Raw genomic sequence first — 7056 nt, forward strand, 5'->3', positions numbered from 1 at the left:
TTAAAAGAAGTAACAGATCTGCCCTGGAGGAAGTGCACCCGAAATGCTCCTTGGAAGCGAGAATGGCCAGACTTCATTTCACCTATTTTGGTCATGTTGTCAGAAGGGACCATTCCTTGGAGAAGGATGTCATGCTTGGTAGGGTGGAGGGTCGACGAAAGAGGGGGAAGCCGTCAACGAGATGGATTGACACAGTGGCTGTGATGATGGGCTCTAGTATAGCAAGGATTGTGGAGCTGGGGCGGGATGTGGCAGTGTTTAGTTCTGCTGTGCATGGGGTCACTATGAGTCGGAAATGACTCCATGGCACCTAACAACAACAATTTGTGGTGTATTCTTGTCAGAGCAGCACTAGGTAACCAGCACAGAATTATTACCTGTGTAGACGTCTGTCAAGATCAAATTTTTCTTGCAAATAAAATGTATTAAACTTGTAAAGAGATGAACATTTCTGTGATATAATATTCCCTTTCAGATATATTATTTTTATATTTCTATGCATGCATATTTTTCCAAAAATATAATAAATCAACTTCCAATGTTTTTCAGTTCCTACTCAAATGTAAAGTTCACAAGGAAATGGTATCTCTCAAATATACCAACAAGCCATTTTGAAAATAAACAAAGCACAGCATCTCTTTTTGTCATCCCCTAATAATTCCTGTTCCCCTCCTGTACTGGTAATAACTGATAATGCGACAGTTGGTCATCCTCAGACAATAAATTTCAAGCATTACAGTTCCGGGTATAATGCAGAGAATTTTGCAGTGAAGCTAACTTCCCTCCTGGAGTAATCAGCTGACAGGTGGACACTGAGGGATACAAGCACAGTGTGGGTCCTCCATTCCAGTTTTGTAGTGTCCCTTAATTCACCACTTTAGTATACTGGGCTTTTGTTCTGTTGTTGCTGTTGTTATGCGCCATCGAGTTGGACCCGACTCATAGAGACCCCACCTTGGGGTCCCAGGCAGTATCACTACGGAAGTAGATTGCCCTATCTTCCTTCCGAGGAGGGGCTTTTGTTCTATAAAATGAAAAATGGGAGCAGAAAGAAAAAAATAAACATTCTGATAAGGAAATAATTCACAATGTTATTTTATAAAATACTATATTATAAAATCCTCTGAATACAATCAGGTCACAACTTTTCTTAGTTATAAAAGAAAAGAAATTAAAATATTAAAAAAACCCTGACAATTTTATGTAAGATTATTTATTCAAAATGAAGAACCAAAGTAATAATCTGAAAAAAAAATAAAAACTTTGAAAAAGTGTAAAATATTTGTATGAATCCTGTTGACGGTATCTAGAAGTATAATTAATTTTTATATATTGACTTTATCTCAATGTTGTTGTTGTTGTTGTTATGTGAGGTTCAGTCACCCCCGACTCATAGCAACCCCTCCTTGGGTTTCTGAGGCAGTATCACTATGGAAGTAGATTGCCCCATCTCAATATATTACCATAATTATTTATTATATCTTACACTTTATTTTGTATTCTGCAATCAGGAACAAAATAATTTAATATATTTTTTTTCCAAACCTACATGTCTTTTATTTCTTTTTCTTGCCTTTCTCTCCTGGCTAGATTAATTCATTGGGAAAATCTGCTGAAGATTAATTCTTTAAAATGAGAGAAAGTAAAGATGTTGCTTTAAGGACTCAAACAATGGCATTTGCTATAGCTTCATATGCATGTGAAAGCTAGAAAATAAATAAAGATGACTGAAGAAAAATTGATGTTTTTGAGTCATGTTGTCCACCCAGAATATTGAATACACTGAGGACTGCTAGAAAAAAGATCAAATCTGTCTCAGAAGAAGCACACCTGAAATGCTCCTTAGAAACAAGGATGCTAAGACTTTTTATCAAGTACTTTAGATGTGTTATCAGGACAAACCCATGCCTTAAGAAAGACATTATGCTAGGTAAAGCAGAGGGCCAGTGTAAAGAAGAAACCGACATTGAGAAGGACTGGCACTTGCATGGCTGTAACATGCATGCTTTTTTTTTTTTTTTTTAATTGTGATTTGGGTGAAAATTTACAAAGCAAATTCATTTTCCATACAGCCGTTCACATACACTTTGTTTCATTACATTGACTACAATTTCCCACAATGCAATAGCTCCCCCTCACTTCCTCCCCATAGTTACCTCTTTCCTGTGTCCTTCCCTCCCATGCACTCCTGCCCCGCCGAGCTGTCTTCCTGTGCATTCACAGCCCTTCTATTCTCCCATGATTGATCTCTTCATGGAGTGTATCTACTTAACGTAATTGTTCAGAGCTCATATGCCTGTTTTTTGTTTGGTTAGAACCCACAGGAGTGGGTTCAATTCCAGACCTGAAGGGGCCATAGTCTCAGTGTCTCAGTGGTTCCATCCGGCTCTATCAGACCAGCAAAACTGGTCCTTTTTCTTTATGATTTTGAGTTTTGTTCCCATTCTCTTCAGGATCTACTACATAGAGTTCCCTCCGAGTGGTTGACAGAGGTAACCAGGCACCATCTAGTTCTGTTCTCATAGTCATAGAAGCTGAGGATCACATGATGTACCAGTTCTTTGGACTAATTGTGTCCATGTGTCTTAGGTTTTCTTCATTCTTCTTTTCTACAGATGAAAAGACATTTATCATTGCATCTATATGGCTGCTTGCAAACTTTCAAGATCCCACTTGCTACCAAAAGTAGGATGTAAAATAATATTTTTGTGTATTATGTTATGCTAGTTGGGCTTGATGTCCCCTGTGACCATGGTCCTGAGCCCATGGCTCTCTGGGTCGCTGGCTGTGGCCAAGAAGTGACTACAGCCTTGTCCCTTATCAGCTCTACTATATACCTGGGAATTCTTATAGAATATACAAATACACTTGTGAAACATTGTCTGCCAATCCTATACATGGTCATGGGCACACTTCCCCTTCCATAGACATACCTAATAAGTCAACCTGTATGCCCATCTATCCACCCATATATCCATGTTTGCCATCACTGACAACACAGTACTATATGTAACATGTGTGCTTTTTGAATAAAGGTGGTATGTGATGGTATTGATCTAGCTGCTACATTGAAATTAGTTTCAAGGGTTGTAGGAGAACAAAGGGGACAGAACAAGAAGATATAGCCAGAATTAAGACTGAGATAATGGTTCCTAGAAAAAGGCAGTAGCAGAGGAGGTGTTGAGTGGTATTTAATCTCTGAATATAGACTATTGGTAGAATCAACACAACATGCTGATGATTGAATGTAGGTGTATGTAATAAGAAGAATACTTTCTAAGTTTCACCAAGTAGAAGGAGGGCTTCGTACTACCTAAAATTACATTTTGATTGTTACTATTACCCATCTGTGAGTTGGAGAACTTGGAGTCACAAACAGCGACTTTGAAGATTTGATATTTGAGTCTTCCCAGAGACACTGAAGAAAACAGTACATATCTAATCCCCCAAAAATTGACAATCGATAGCAATAGGAAACTGAGTTCTAGTCTGATACATTTGGGATCACCATGAATCAGATTTAACTTGATGACAACCTGTTTAATTTTATTTGAATCAGAGACTTAACTAGTGAAGGGAAACTGTGTCCTTTAGTAAGATTACCTACTCACCAAATACTTGCAAGAAAAATATACTTGGAAAATATTCACATTGTGTAATATTCTATTTCAGTTTTATTTTGTTTATTATTATTTAATTAGTTTCATTTTTATAGCACATAGATTTCTAGAATAACTCCATGAACTAGAAAAAAAAAAATGTTTTAAACCTACATCAAACACGTATTACAGAAAACATGGAAAGAATTTCTCTAATAAGGTATTGAAGGGGAAACTAAAGATAGTCTAACTCATATGGCCCATAGTTTATATTATTCGCATTTAATAACATTATGTATACTTTTATACTGTATTCTAAAGATTATACCATAGTCTTAATCTAGTTAAATGTTAAGTGTTGCTTAAGATTAGTGTGGGCAAAAAAATCATAGAATTTTTTGGCTATCTTTGCCAACACAGACAAACATGATGCATAAAAAAAAAAAAAAATCATAAATTAAATCAAGTTTTTACAGAATCCCAGAAAATTGAAAATAATACATAAATACATAAAAAAAACATATAATACATTTACAAATTAGAGGTGAGCCAAACAATCTGATTTTTCTATTGCATAAAAAATAAACTTTTAACTTATGTTTAAGTTACATATAATTGATGAGAATTTTTTTTAAATAATAAAATTGCTTGATTCAAGAATATAAATATTTCTTTAAATACATATGCTAGATAAGACAGGCTTCAAAGAAAAAAAAAGTTATAATAAAATATTTGTATACACTATTGATATATAAGGCACATTTATAAAATAAAGATAGTATAGGAAAATAGTATTGATTTAAAATATTTGAATAATGGTGGTTAGTTTTTGAGATTTTATTAAATGTCATGCAGTTAAAGGAATTGTAGATCTTGAAACCCTGTGATGCCTAATTCTAAAACAAGTGCTCAAAACCACTGCCCTATATACTTCTTCTAGGTTCCATTCATTGAATAACTTCTGAGATTGTTATCATTGTGCCAAAAATATAGCCATTATACATAAATAAAGTCTTTGAAATGGTATGTATATCAATGTTGGTATGATATAGTTTTAAACATAATGTTACATTCTCTTGTTTTGACTTTTTTTTTTAGTAAAGACATATATGTAAACCTACTAATGTACTCATATTTCATGGCTTCAAATTACAAGCTGGATTTCTAGAAAAATGTATAGCTGGAAATGTCCAAGATCATATATCACCAATTAAAGAATGACTCAACAGAAGTAGAGATTAATTAAAATGTTTAATTACTTTTAAATAGAAAGACCAAAGAAAGGCCTATAAGAAAGAAAATATGAGATTCACAACTGATGTCACGGTCACGTTAATGCTTGGTGCTCTCTCTTTTCTGCATAACTCTAATGAGAGCATTTCTCACATCTTTGTTCCTAAGACTGTAAATGAAAGGATTCAGCATGGGGATCACAATAGTGTAAAATACAGAGACTACTTGGTCCTTTCCCAAAGAGTAGGACTTACTTGGCTTTAAGTAGGTGAAAATGATGGTACCATAGAAGATGGAGACTCCCAGGAGGTGGGAGGCACAGGTAGAGAAAGCCTTCCTCCTTCCAGATGCAGAATTGATTTTCAGGATGGTAGAGAGAATGAACGCATAGGACAGAGAGATTGTGATAAGAGACACCATCAGGGTGGAGCCACAAAGAATGAATATCATGATCTCAGTGTCATGTGTGTCAGTGCAGGACAGGACTAAAATTGGGGTTGTGTCACAGAAAAAGTGATGGATGACATTGGAGTCACAGAAATGCAAGGTGTTTATGGAAAGCACATTGACAATTGAATCAATAAAGCCAATCAGATAGGATACAGTGATGAGGGAGCAGCAGAGTGTCATGGACATAGTAACTGGGTACTGTAGAGGGTTGCAAATAGCTACATAGCGATCACAGGCCATTGATGAGAGAAGAAAACATTCAGTGCCAGCTAAGAAGACCAAAAAATACATCTGGGTAAAACACTCTCCAAATGAAATAGACTTCTTTAAAGTCAGTAAGTTCTCTAATGTTTTAGGGGTAATGGCTGTTGAATAACTGAGATCAAGGAAGGACAGATGACTGAGGAAAAAGTACATGGGGGTGTGAAGCTGGAGATCCAGGCGGATTAGCAGTATCATCCCTGCATTCCCCAGCACAGTCACCAGGTAAATCAGGAGAAACAGACTGAAGAGGACCAGCCGCATCACTTCAGAGTCTGTCAGTCCCAAGAGGATGAAGTCAGACACATTTGTGTTATTATTTCTACCCATAGTGTGCACCTTCTCTAAACTGTAGGCGATTAAAGTTGATACTCAGCATCAGTGACTTCAAACAGGTTTTTGTCTATATAAATGGCATAGGATTAAAATAAAGAGCTTAGGGTTTCCAAAAATTGATAAAAAAGAGTGGTTTACAACATATGACTAAACAGAAACTTAATTATCTTCCCATATAAATTAAGTTATCAATTGGCACAGGATTATTATATAATAAAAATGTAACACATATTATATAATTAAAATGGAACATACTGTGTTCTCAGAACTTTCTTTGTTTAATAAATTAAATTTCCATGAAATATTATATTATAGGTGTTACTTTTTCCCAAATTTTCTTAAGATAAGAAAATGGAACAGAAGATATTTATGCAATATCCGAGCTGGTAAATTTTAGCTCTGTGGTTCTATCATGTTAGGTTTATTAAGATGTGTGTACTCATGATGAAACCTGAGTAAAGTGTTCCCCAAGAATGTGGAACAGTATCTATTCTAAGGGGGAGTTTGAAACCCAGTAAAATAAAAACTATTTCCCCCACCCTGGGGCCCAGATGGGAATAGATAAGTAAATTAAATTACTCCAACTATTTCCCCCACCCTGGTTAAAACTGATAATTAGATAAGACCTCAAGGGTAATAGATAAGTAAACTAAATTACCCCCAACCATTTTCCCACTCAGACTGGTGAGTATTCAGTTCCTTAAAAACCTGAATGGAAAACATTCTTTCCTGCAGATGGTAGACTTGCTAAAAGTAATTTAGGAGCCCTGGTAGCATAGTGCCTAAGGCATTTAACTGCTAACCAGAAGGCTGGTGGTTCAAACCCACCAGCCACTCCTGGGAAGGAAGGTTGGGCAATTTATATCCTCAGTGATACTGCCTAGCAACCCAAGGAGGGGTTGCTATGAGTCAGGTCTGACTTGATGGCACATAACAGCAACAAATGTATTTTAGAAACAACTCGTAAATTAACTCTGGCCCAGGGACATAAGCACTAGGGCAGAAAGGTAGTATTTTAGAAACAACTTGTAAATTAACTCTGGCCCACCAACATAAGGGAGCAAAAGTTAATTGCAGACCCTCTTCCCTCTGCCCAAGCCCCTATCAGCTGATAACAGGAAACTAGTGACACATCTGCAATGCTCACCCATTTCACGTTCACACCCCAAATTCCTCA

General features: G+C 36.1%; 1 pseudogene; it reads right to left on the reverse strand.

Annotated features, from left to right (window-relative positions):
* Positions 1-4931: 4931 nt before the first annotated feature.
* On the reverse strand, positions 4932-5922 carry LOC103213346 (annotated as a pseudogene).
* Between the last annotated feature and the right edge of the window lie 1134 nt (positions 5923-7056).

Source organism: Orycteropus afer, unplaced genomic scaffold (genome assembly GCF_000298275.1).
Source record: "Orycteropus afer afer isolate SDZICR_OR568_19922 unplaced genomic scaffold, OryAfe1.0 scaffold01657, whole genome shotgun sequence".
In the NCBI taxonomy this organism is placed as follows: domain Eukaryota; kingdom Metazoa; phylum Chordata; class Mammalia; order Tubulidentata; family Orycteropodidae; genus Orycteropus; species Orycteropus afer.